This window comes from Coffea arabica, chromosome 9c (assembly GCF_036785885.1).
Source record: "Coffea arabica cultivar ET-39 chromosome 9c, Coffea Arabica ET-39 HiFi, whole genome shotgun sequence".
NCBI lineage: Eukaryota > Viridiplantae > Streptophyta > Magnoliopsida > Gentianales > Rubiaceae > Coffea > Coffea arabica.
Window position 1 is genome coordinate 9805396 of NC_092326.1, and position 13763 is coordinate 9819158.

General features: G+C 36.1%; 1 long non-coding RNA gene across 1 annotated transcript; it reads left to right on the forward strand.

The window, feature by feature from the left end:
* The first annotated feature begins 7372 nt into the window (after positions 1-7372).
* LOC140014426 (uncharacterized) lies at positions 7373-11092 on the forward strand. Its single transcript, XR_011821187.1, has 3 exons — positions 7373-7723; positions 10249-10525; positions 10602-11092. It is a non-coding gene; the product is annotated as an uncharacterized lncRNA (long non-coding RNA).
* Positions 11093-13763: the final 2671 nt, after the last annotated feature.

Here is a 13763-nt window from a genome sequence, read left to right on the forward strand (position 1 = left end):
GATAGGACTACTCCTAAACAGACCCATGAAGGAGGAAACAGACCCAATGTACCAATTAGGGTGCATACTACAGATTAACAAGAAGTTCCAGAATCCTGTAAATGTTAGAATTTCAATGATGAAATTTTCTTAAGGGGGAGAGAGTGTACGAACCCAAAAATTGTTTTATATTTCTCTTATTTTTTAATACATTAATTTATATATTATTTTAATTTACTTGTCTTAATTTCTTAAATACTTGAATGGTTGAGTCAAGATCTTCTCTTTTCCCTTTTATAATTTGATGCATGTTAAGTTTAATAGTGCATTATGGTAGTGTGACCAATTGGTGAGGTGTTGTATGTACTAAATTTGGTGGACAAGAAGGGGTGTGGTACAAGATGGAATATGTGACTAGAAGTGTTAAAAGTGAATTAGAGAACACAAGATGGATTGGCTAGTAGAGACACAAGAGATACAAAGAGATAAGCATGAAACCATACGCCGCCAAGTGTCAACGTTCTAGACCTTTTTGACCAAGATTTTCTTTAGTCTTTATCTTTCCAATTAAACCAAAAATTCCTTCATTTTCCTATCTTCTTGGCCGAAATTACACAGAGAAAAAGAGAGAAAGAAAGTCCCAAGTTCTAGCTTCAATCCTTTGCTTGATTTGTGAGATATCCGACAAGCAACCATAATTCACTCCGTAGATCCGCGAAACATGTGCGGAAGGTAGCCTTTGATGAAGTTGTTGGAGAGAGAAAGCTCTTGTTTTGCATTTCCTCTTAGGGTTTTGTGGTATATTATTAAGAAACCTCTCTTTTCTTCTTATCTTGCAATTTATCAACATATGACTTGATTATGGCAGATTTCATGGTTTTGTTATGGTAGCTTGAATTTTTCAGCTTTGATGAGATTTTTTCAACTTTGATATGAGGTTTTCTAGCTTTGAGTTGAATTTCCAGCTTTAAAAGGAGATGTTCTAACTTTGATATGAAATTTTCAGTTTTGAGATGCGATTTTCAGCTTTGGTATGCAAATTCCAGTTTTGAGATGCGATTTTCAGCTTTGGTATGCAAATTCCAGTTTTGAGGTGCAAATTTCCATCTTTGATGTAACTTTGTTGGAGCTTTATATAGGTCAAAAGTCGATAGCTTTCTTGACCTAGAACGGACACCATATATCCCATAACATATAATCTTGATTGTTAGTGGTTTTGTTATGAAACTAGGGTTGGAAATGAGAGAGTTAACTTGAAAATTTTAGGGGATATGCTGCTGGAATTTTCCCTCTTATTGGTCAAGAGAGAGAGAGTGACAGCTGAGGCATAAATTTAGGGTATTTTTGCTTTCGATTTGCATATGATCTTACTCGAGACACTTGTTACAATTTTAGTCTTTGAATATGTGTTAGTTTTGCCAAAACAAGAGGTTTAAACGAAAGGAAATGAGTTTTCTCCAAACCATTTTCTAATCGAAATTTCCAACTTGTACTTCGAAAGTCTTGTCTCGTTTTCTTTCAACTTTTGACTATAATCACTGTATTTGTGCTCCATATTCTCCTTGAAGTATTGGTTTAGCATGCACATGGATTTTTCCTTGGATTTTAACAAAAAAGCTTGGCATTTTAGAAAGCTAAATGGGGGTTAAACCTACAAATCGCTTTATTGGCTAAGTGAAGCTTCAAAACTCATAATTTTGCATTTATATTGGCCTCAAGTGGTTAGATTCTTGATATATTATATGACCACAGGATTTGAGCATGTCCAAGAGGATGAATCAGGGTTTGAAATGAAACGATTGTGATCCATTAGTAGGTATTCCTTGTGTTTTGTAAATTAAATGCCTTTATTTTGTTGTTATTGTCTTATTTGACTATTAAATGTATTTCATTGGTCACTTTACTATTGATAGGCGAGTGTGTACTTTACCACACTCGACCTAAGTAAATGTGAATTTTTCAATGGTCAAATGATTGAATATTACTTGTGCATGAATGTAAGTCAGGTGTACTTTATCGCATTGGTTGAATTGGGCCCTTGCCCTTCGTCGCTAGCCTATTCGAGCTAGAAGTGGACTCAGTGGGTAGGTTGGTAACCTTGAGCCAATGTTTTGATATATTCGAGTATTACCATGAAATCAAATGGAGTACTGGCTAGTGAATGAAATAAATAAATGATATGACCGAAATGAAATGATCAATGTAGGGATTTTTGTTTTCAAATGTCTGAAACTATAAGGATGAGATGGGCGGAAACTAAATAAATGAATGAATGAATGGCTCTAAATGAGCTCATATCCTTTAAATAATTGAGTGTTTACTTCTTAAATGTCTTGCGACTGTTTATTACTATGCAAAGTATGTGAAATTGTTAAATGCAATATTTTTCTGATTTGACTGGTGTTTTGCTTGGATACCTATTTGGGAATCTCACTGGGTGTAAGATCATCCCATTAGTTTGTTTTCCTTACAGGAGTTGAGGACCAGAGTGGATAAGCTTGAACTAGAGTATAACGATCCTCTTGCACATGTACGTTGGACAGACATATTATATTTTGATATTTGGTGGTATATCTTACGTTTCACTTTTGGTTTGTTACTAAGCTTGAATTTTGGTTGAATTGTAGAACTCTAATGTTAAATTTGGAGGCTTGAAAGTTTATTTTGAGAATTTATTGTAGTGAGTCTTGACGAGAATTGGGCAGGCGATCCACTAAACCCTTGGATTTACCCTGTGGGAGGTGGGTCATCACAAGTGATATTAGAATCTAGATTTGTATTGGTCTAGGCAGATTGAGTGAGTGTAGTTGTGACAGCTTAAGTACAAGTGTTTAAGTGTGAAATCCTAAAGTGTTAGATGGTGAATCTTGCTTCATTTGTCTAAATTTCTTATTGACTTGATGCTTGATTGTATTGTAGAAATTGATGGAGATAGTGGAAACGAGAATCCTGAGCAGTCTTATCGAGTCCTTAGCTACCAAGAATGTCCAGGAGGACCTGTTTATCATTGGGGTCTAGGACGTAGGGTGAGATACTGTGACTGTTGGCGGACTTACTTGTACCCTGACCGAGTGGTCCTAATGATAGCCAACGAGAGGTAAAAGGATTGAGATTGAGCGCTTGAGGGCAATGTTAAGGATGCAAGGCGTTAGAAATCGCGAGCTTGAAACCTCTATTCGTGAGGAACAAGAACAGACTAATGCTTTTCGAGAGCAAGTGAAAAAGATTAATGGACGTCTCATTCAGGTGGTAAGGGAAGTGAGAGACCAAATGGAGAATATTTTAACTGAGTATGAGATGCTTGTTGATGAGGTAGTACAAGGGATCACAGTTGAGGAAGGTCACGGGAATGCAGTTCCTAATGACTCTAACTTTGAACCCGAGGAAGGGCAACCTACGCCTGAGAGAGAAGTGGAATCAGTTGGTTCGGTAATGAATTAAGCTAGAAACTTAGGACCTTGAGGTTGTAGGACCTGAGCTATGGTGGTTGGGACAACACACCATTTTCTTGTGTTGCCACTACATGTATTTTTGTTAGTGACGTGTTAAGCCTGATGTCTATAGTACTTGCTTCTACCTTGTGTACTTGGCTTTGTAGGTTGATATGTACAGTACAGTGCTTTTGCGACCTGGTTTCAGTATATATATGATATGAATGTGTTGTACTGTGACGGCCCCACCTCCCCCTAAGGCGAACCAGAGGGTTCGGCGGGCCGCCTGCCCAGCTCTCGCCGGGACTCAGTCGATCACTACAATCCTCAAATGAATTACAATATAAATCTCAAATATACATCACATGGTCCACAAACATACATCCAAGTCTCCAATAATTACATGTCACAAATGCAGCGGAAACTGATTCCAATCGTGGAATGTATACTTACATCCATATCAATTTCAAATATTTATACAAGACCAACTCGTACATAAAATAGATCCAAACTTAAACTGTACACGATATAAGCCATCCAGTCACGTGAATAAGCACAACAAGCCCTTCCTTCGCCTTGAGCCCTGTGGGGGGGGGAAATAAAATATTTTTGGGGTGAGCTAAAAGCCCAGTGAGTAACCAGTAAAATCAGTAATCAAATAGTTTTCACAAAAATTCATTTCATTGATGTCATGGTTCAGGAATCAGATGTACGTATTTTTGCTCTCGTGAGCCAGTGAAATCATTGTAATGTTTTAGAAGTTCAATAAGTAACCGGGGGTAAAAATGTAATTTTGTTACAGGTCAACATTTGCACAGTGAGAGTAAAACAAAAGCAGAAAATGACACCACATGGTAATTCCACAAAGCTCAATGAGCTAAAATCTCAATAAGGTTCCGAACATGAAATTTCATAACAAAGCCAACACATTAACCATCAATAATCAATAATTCAAGAAACAATTACAATGGAAAGCGATAGTAACATATTCATTAAAAGGATACCGCTCACATGGAGCTATTCATTTGTTCGTTCCCCTGACATTTCCCCTTATTCCTCCAATTATTTGAAAATTTCATTTTTATAAATAAACCCTCGTTCATCTTTTTATTCGTTCATCCCCTTTTCCGGACGTTGACCGAACTCCACCCATCCGACGTTGGCCGGACTCCACCCATCCGGACGTAGCCGGACTACAAGGTAATACTCGAGTATACCAAATTCACCCAGGGTCACCATATCGCCCGACCGAGTCCGCTTCTGGCTCGAGTCGATCGGTAACAAAGGGCAGTGGCCAATTCAGCCCAAAGGCTTACATCATGCGCAACTAGCATTTAATCATTAATCATTGAAAATTTCATATTTATTTAGGTCGAGTGCGATAAAGTACACACTCGCCTAGAAAACTCGTTTTAACAATCATCGAAAGCACTTAACACATTATCAATCAATAATAACAAGCCAATAAGTCAAGAATTACAGCAAACAAGGAACACTCATATGCAAGCACGCATGATATGCAAGAAAACAGTTCAAAAGTAACTTTGGAAATAGTTTAAAAGTAAATAATGCAAGAAAACGGTACAAAAGTAACTTCAGAAATAGTTTGAGGTCACTCACCTCAATGGCTCAGAAATCATCCATCATGTATCATTGCCTTGCTCAAACCCAAGTCTTAGATCACAAACTCAATGCAAACAAATCCTTTAAAAGTTCGGACAGCACTTCCCCTACATTTGCTAACTTTTCCAGCCATCATGGCTTCATTATTTCCTCAGCCAGTCCCAAAGGTACACACACAACAACAAGTTCATCCATAGTCATTCAGCAAGCTCCAAGTAATACTAGTGCAAGTCAAGCTAGGGGGAAAAAAAATCCGGAAATGAAACTTAAGCTCAAAACCAGAAAAACAGTTTTGACGTCATTTTACGGTAATGGTACCAAAGGCGTTATGATTGTCGGAAGAAGGTACAAGACCCACCGTTTCGAAGATAAGAGATAGGTCTACAACAATGTAGAAGGCCACTCAGTCCAAATCCTAGCACAACTAGGTCAAATGTGCCAAATACTCAACCGGAAACACCAAAAACAGGTTTACAAATCACATAATGCTGTAATTACTATAACTCAGTCTATACAGGTCCAAATGCCGAAATTCCAAAGGCATTTGGTAGCTAAGACATCCAGATACATTTCATCAGAAGACACCAACACCTAAATCCAAAGCAATTCCAGTCAAAATGGCCAATTACAAGTGCAGTTTTCGCATTCTGATCAACCCAGAACAGCAACAGTAAAATCGGCATATCTCACTCTACACTAATCCAAATGACCTGAAATTTTACAGGCACTTCAAACTCATCAATACCTACAACTTTCATGTTTTGAGCAAAGTCCAATTCGGCCTCTAACATGGTGCAATAAATTCGGGCAGAATGAAGAACTACAAAACCTAATTTTCTGAAATTTCTTCCAAAACAGAAATTGATTGCACTTAATCACTTTTTCCACCTCCTAGAGTCATTAAACATCATTTCCAATCATCATACATGACCACCCAATCATATCCCTATGAAAACAGAAAAATCCCCAAAATAATAAAACTTCACCAATTCAACCAAACTCAAGAAATAATCCATGAAATTGCATCTTATAACACCACTAATCATGAATTGAACATCATTAGAGGAAGGAGAGGTGTTCATCCACCACTTACCTTAGCAAAACAAGAGGGAGAGCTACTTGTCACCTTAAGCTTCCAAACAACTTCACCAAACAACTCACTATCACTAAAAGAAGAGGTTTTATGGAGTAGAAACTAGATCAAGCAAGTGTTTTGGAGGATTTGAGCTAGATAATTGCCAAACTTTGAAGAGGTTTTTTCTTCCATCTTTGCTAGAGAGAGAATCAGCCAAGAGGTTGAAGACAAGAATGAATTTTGTGTGATTTTTAAGAAATTTAAGCAATTGGTCAAAAAGTCAAGAAAATGAATAGTAAGTCATAAGCTATTTCCAATACAATGGTGACACTTGTCACCTCCATAAATGCAATCTTATCTTTTCTTTTTCCTCTCACATCAATCAATTCACATCCTCTACTTATCCCTTAACACCCGATAAATTTTACACAGTATCTGGAATTTAACCTAATTGGCCGAATTTTTCCGAACTTTTCGCACTTGTGGGTCCCACGTCCGTTATATATTCTTAATTTTCTAAAAACTCTCCAATACTAGGAAAATCATTTTAAAACTATTTTTGCTCATAAACTTTATCTGGGGAATTTTTCTAATCAAGAAAATGTAGAAAAACGGGCGATTAAAAAAATAAACCCTAGAAAATTACAAAATTTCCGGGTTCTCAAACTCATTTTTTTTTTCGGGCGTCACATGTACTATATATATACTAAGCGTGTTTCATTATCTTTAGCTTGTCTTTTGCTTATATATAGCCGATTTATTTTCGCTTATGTATATATAGCTTATTTTAACAAAAGAGTATAGAGGGTAGACGAAATCGTGGACTTGGAGCTAGTCGTGGACGTGGAGCTAGGCAATCACAGGAATCAAGGGATGAAAGAGAAGTAGTGGATCGAGGGTCGAAGCAGGGGACCAAGTAGTGACAGCCATGGTTGTCAAAATCGCGATCCAGATTGTAGGAAAATCAAAATCGATCCAGATCGCATTAGAATCGCAAATTTCATTAATCTATGTAAAATCAAGGTAGGATCGGTAGGATCGTGTAGGATCGTACGATCCTACCTCGATCCTACAAATTTTTCCTAATTTGTGAAATATGATACTCTATTTTGCAACTAAATGAAAACATTTGGGGTAGGCTTGTAATTTATCAAAGAATTGCAGCCTTTAGTTGCAATGTTTTAACATTTTTTGCCTCAAAGTCAAAAAGCTCCTTCAAAAAAGCTTCGATCTTCATCATCTTCTCCTCAAGTAGCCCTTTCTCCTTTGTCGTTTCTCTCCTCCTGCCCAAATCCCTAAATTAAACCATCAAACAGTAGCATCTCTTACCAAAAAACCAAGTACTAACGAGACGAAAATCTGTGTCTTCTACCAAGAACCCACAAGTTACAGCCGAGAGCTTCAAGGCTTCAAGCTTTAAAGCATCAATCTCCAGCCTCCAACACCCATTGCTTCGGTAAGAATATCAAGCTACGAAATCCTCCGTTGCCGCCGGATTTGGGCCGTTTCAAGCTTCAAAGCTTGAAGCTCCAGCACCCGTTCTTCTCCAATTTTCGTGCTGCCAGCCTGCCACCACACTGAAGTTCAAGCACCAGCACTTCAATTAAAGTCACATGTGAATCTAGTTATTTTCTTGCTTGAAAATTGATATTTTGGGAGATGGTGATTGATAAAGTTGTGATTTCTATTTGGTTTTCTTGGTATTTGAACATATATTGCTTTTGATTGAATTGAGTTGAAGGGAAATATTGACGAGTCCATTAGGATTTGTGAAAATTTGGTTCTGAAGCACCGGCACTTTATCTTAGGATTTGTGCTCTCAGAATCATTAACGGGTCCATAAGGTACACTATTTTTTGCCTTCTCCATAGGAAGCTCTGATAATCGAGACTCTCCTACCACGTAAATCTTTCCACTGAACTTGTTGAAGAAATCGGAATTAGGAGTATTATTATTTTGTAATAATGATTAGAGACTAAATCAGAATTCAGAAGACATTACCACTATCGAACCTACGACTTTCTGCTTAGGAAACAGACGCTCTATCCACTGAGCTACAGGTGCAGATGTTTTAGCAAGTCTCTGGCGGACTTACATATTTAAATTATGTCCCGTGGTTGCATTTGAAATTATTTTGATAAATGCAACCAAAACAGAAACATTTATGCCAATAAGCTCCCATTGTGGACCTGAATTATTTGCTAAGCCATTTGCTAATGATGTGACCTTGCACACACAAATCCAACATTTTGTTTAGATGTCAAGAGAAAAAGTCTCTTTACTGGATTTTTTCTGAACTTTTATACACGAAACATGAGGAAGCAGCACTGTTTTATTTTCCAGAAAAGTGCACACAAATGGATTGTTGCTGTTCTAGCATTAATTTCTAAACTTCTATTGTTGCTTCTGTTATGTCCTTTACCTATGTTTTCATTGGATTTGCATTTGGCCTTGCAAAAATCATTGGTAATAAGACTGCATTTCTTGTGCTGGGCTGGTCTAGCTTATTTTCTGAATGCTAGCTTTATTTTCTTTTATCAAGTGCTGGTCTGGTCTAAATTTCTTGGTTTCTTATGAATATTCTAATATATTTGGCAGTGCTTAAATGTCTTCATCTGCTTCAAAGAAACAAAGAAGAAAAAATGCATCGGGTGCTTGATTGGATCCCGGGTGGGATCATGGAATTGAAATTGATTCTAATAAAAAACAAGTTCAGTGTAAATACTATGGGATTACTCGAGAAGGTGGTGTGTATAGGCTTAAGCATCATTTAGCTTGTACACATACAAATGTTGAACCATGTCCCAGCGTTCTTGAAGATGTTAGAACCCAAATGTTTGATTTACTAAGTGCAAGTTCTAAGGAATCGAGGAAAAAAAAACAAAGGGTTAGTACAATGTATGATTTAGAAGAAGAAGAAGGAGAAGTTGGGCAGCAGCCTAAAAAATGTTCTATGGACAACTTTGTTGTGAGAAAATCTGGGGGATTGAATGTGAGACAAACAACCATAAATGAGAAATGGAAGAAACAAGATAGAGATAAAGTTTGTCAAATAATGGCTAGGTGGTTCTATACAAGCGCCATTCCATTTAATGTTGTAAATAATCCATTGTTTCCTTTAATGATTAGAAAATTGGGAGAATATGGAAAAGGACTTAAACCACCTTCATACCATGAAATGAGAGTGACTTTTTTTGAAAAAAGAGGTGCAAGAGACATTGAATTTGCTCAATGTGTACAAAAAAGAGTGGAAAAAAACTAGTTGTACTATTATGTCTGATGGATGGTCTGATCAAAGAAAGAGAACAACGAACAATTTTCTTGTGAATAGTCCAGCTGGAACTGTGTTCTTATCTTCGGTAGATACCACTGACATTTCAAAAACAGCTCAAAAATTATTTGAATTGTTAGATGGTATTGTGGAAAAAATAGGAGAGGAAAATGTTGTGCAGGTCATCACCGATAACGCTTCTAATTATAAGGCAGCTAGAAAAATATTGATGGAAAAGAGAAAAAGATTATTTTGGACCCCTTGTGCTGCTCATTGTATTGATCTAATGTTAGAAGATTTTCAAAAGGTTGATTCTCTCCACAAAGTTACCATACAAAAAGCGAAATCAGTGGTTAGATATATTTATTCATGGGGTACAGTTATTAATTGGATGAAACAGTTCACTAATGGCAAGGAATTGATTAGACCTGGAGTTACTCGTTTTGCTACTTCATACTTGACCATGAGACGTCTTAGTGAGCTAAAAGGGAATTTGTTTACCTTTTTCTCTTCGGATAAGTGGAAAACAAGCATGTATGCTAGGAGAAAAAAGGGGAAAAAATTGAGAGCATCATTTTTGATAATCAAGAATTTTGGCCAAATGTGGAGCTATGTTTAAAGATTGCTTCGCCTCTTATTAAAGTATTGAAGATGGTTGATTCTGATGAAAAACCAGCCATGGGCTTTCTCTATAAAGCTATTGATCAAGCAAAATAAGAAATCAAACAAAATGTGAACAATGTTCGAAAGAGGTAAATTTTAAATAAATTGCCATATTAATTATGAATTCATTTATAATTTCTGTGTTGGATAGTAGAATGGATTTTTTTTAGTTATTTTTTTTAACCAAACTCATGTTTATATGCTAGATATGAATCGGCATTTGCTATCATTGATAAAAGATGGGAAGATCAATTGAGTCATCCTTTGCATGCCGCGGGTTATTATTCGAATCCTCAATTTCAATATAGTTCAGATTTTCAGTTGAATGCAAATATAAAACGTGGCCTTTATGATTGCATTGCTAAGATGGTCCCCGAATCGGTGAAAGGGTGAAGATTGATTTGCAATTAGATGATTTTCGACATGCAAGTGGATTATTTGGTCATGAAAATGTTGTACTAACAAGAAACAAGAAATCTCCTGGTTAGTTACTATTTGAACTTTGTGTTTTTATTTTTAAAATCTTTATTAATTTTTTATTTATTTTAATTTCGTACAGCTGATTGGTGGGAATCTTATGGCGATGAGTGTTCGGAGTTGAAAAATTTTGCCATTCGAATTCTCAGTTTAACTTGTAGCTCTTCTGGATGTGAGCAAAATTGGAGCACATTTGAATTGGTAACAATGTTTTCATATAATATAATATCTCATTCAGTATAATATTTTGTTTAGCATTTGAATTTAAATTCATAATATAATTGTATAAGTTCTTTCAATTTCAATAAGTACATTCTAAGAGAAGAAATCGTTTGGTTCAAAAAAGAATGAATGACCTTGTGTTTGTGATGTACAACTTGAAATTGAGAGAGAGACAAAGGCAAAGGCAGCGTGTTATTGAAGAAATTCCTTTTGAGAATTTGCCTTCGGATGATGAATGGGTGACAGAGAGAGAAAATCCAACTTTTCCAAGAGAAAATAGCTGGTTACGAGTTCTAGATGACAATCCCAAATGTGACACTTCAGATAAAGAGGTAAATGAAGATGATGAAATTGAAATACTTACAAGAAATGTGCAGAGAGTTTGTAAGTTTCTTTCTTTCTTCCAATTTAAGTATAAATTTTATCTTTTTTTTTAGTTTTTATGGTTTTATTTTGCAAGATCTCTTGTTTTTGGTAACTTTCATTATTATTGGTTGTTTATTTAGATGATCATCAAGATCGTGAAACCCATGCCCGTCGAAGACAAGTTAATAAAATGAAAGAGATTCATGTTATTGATGAGGATGATGGGCCTTCAACAGAATTCGACCGTCAAGATGATGATTACCTTGATATGGTTCCTGAAAATGATGTTCAAATGGGAACTAATGACTTGGATGATACTAATTTGGATGGTGATGAAGATAATGCCGAAGATGAATTCCAAGAGAATTGAGATGGTGAAGATGATTGGGAAAATAATGATTTTGATAATGTGAATTATGGGGATAATGAATTTGATGAAAATGATGACAATGATTGGTTATAAATTAATGTATTTCTGAATTATTATGATACTTGAAAATGATGAATTGTTACTATTTTATTTTTATTTTTTCATGTTTGTTTAAACTTGACAAATGACATTTTAGTAGTTAATTTTGATCTTGAAAATCATTTTGGATGTTTGGCTTTTTAGTATTTGTGAAGGTTGATGATTATTTTATATTTGAAATTATAATTGTGTAAATTGTGAAGCATTTGGTTTTAAGACTTGAAATCATGACAGATAATAGGTTTATATTCTCTTTTTTATTACTTGCCAGATAGTAAGTAAAAAATGCTATATATTTATGAGTAACTTATTTATTTGATATCTTTTAGTATGTACAAAATGGTATCTGAATTTCAATTTCATTAATTTAGTAAATTTAGGAGCTTTTGGTGGGATCTTACGATCCTACGATCCGATCCTATGATCCGATTCTGTGAAACTAAAATCGATCCTACGTGGAATCCCGATTTTACAAACCTTGGTGACAGCTATACAACAAATGGCCGATATCTTAGCGCGATTGGTAGAACAACAAAGTTAAACCCCTGTTAACCAGTCTAGGGGCCCTAAGATAGAAGAGGACAGGGCCCTAGAACGCTTTCAAAAGTTTTTTCTTCCTAAGTTCTTTGGAGGACTTGATCCAGATATAGCTGAGAATTGGTTAGAGCAGATGATTAACATTTTTGCAGCCTTGAATTATACAGAGGAAAGGCAGGTGACTTTTACCGCATTTCAATTTGAAGGATCGGCACGAGCATGCTGGAACGTGATTAGGGTTAAGTGGGAAAGAGAACAGACGGCATGGACTTGGATAAACTTTGCAAGAAAGTTCAATGAGAAATATCTCCCATCTCTGGTCCAAGAGAAGAGAGAGGATGATTTTATCAGGCTACGTCAGGGAGCCTTAAGTGTGTTCGAGTATAAAACTCAGTTCACTAAATTGTCCAAATTTACTCCTGAACTGGTGGTTACGAAGCAGAGGAGAGTGAGATGGTTTATGCAAGGGTTGAATGTGGAAATCCAAGAAGTTTTAGCGGCGGCTCAAGTTAATACATTTACAGAAACTCTTGAAAAAGCTCAAAGGATCGAGAAAGCGAAGGCGCAGGTAACAGTTTTCCAAGCATGACAAAGAAGTGCATCTAGTAGTAATTCTGAGGAATCTAGAGAAAATAAAACGCCTCCTAAAGTTAGGAGAGGCACTAGAAAAGTGAACCTTCCAACTTACCTACAATAGATACTAGAAAAATTATTAGTTGCCACAAGAGGAGTTCAGGTAGGAAAAGAACAACAAGAGGGAATCCCTCGAAGAGGCCAAATAATGGCTCTTAACTTGGCTTATGGATACTGCGGAAAGACAAATCACGTTGAGAATTATTGCTGGGTGAAGTGGAGAAAATGCTTGATTTATAGGAGTGCTGGCCATCAAATTAACAACTATCCGAGAAAGCAGCAAAGAGGGTTGAATGCATAGCAAGTGGATAGGACTGCTCCTAGACAGACCCACAAAGGAGGAAACAGACCCAAGGTACCAGTTATGGTATATGCTATAGATCAATAACCAATTCTAGAATCCTATGAAGATTAGAATTTCGAGAGCAAAATTTTCTTAAGGGGAAGAAAGTGTGAGAACCTGAAATTATTTTACATTTCTTTTATTTTTGAATACGTTAATTTATATTTTATTTTAATTTACTTGTCTTAATTTCTTAGATGCTTGAATGGTTGAGTCAAGATTTTTATCTTTTTCCTTTTATAATTTGATGCATATTTCGTAATGCATTATGGTAATGTGACCAACTAGTGAGATGTGTGTACTAAATTTAATGAACAAGAAGGGGTATGGTGCAAGAGGGATTATATAACCAGAAGTGTTAAGAGTGAATTAGATAACACAAGATAGATTGGCTAATAGAGACACAAGAGAGACAAAGAGAAAAGCATGAAACCATACGCTGCCAAGTGTCAACAATCTAGACCTTTTTGACCAAGACTTTCTTTAGTCTTTATCTTTTCAATTTAACCAAAAATTCCTTCATTTTCCCTTCTTCTTGGCCGAAATTATAGAGAGAAAAAGAGAGAAAGAGAGTCCCAAGTTCTAGCTTCAATCCTTTGCTTGATTTGTGAGAAATCCGATGAGCAACCATGATCCACTCCGTAGATCTTTGAAACAAGTGCAGAAGGTAGCCT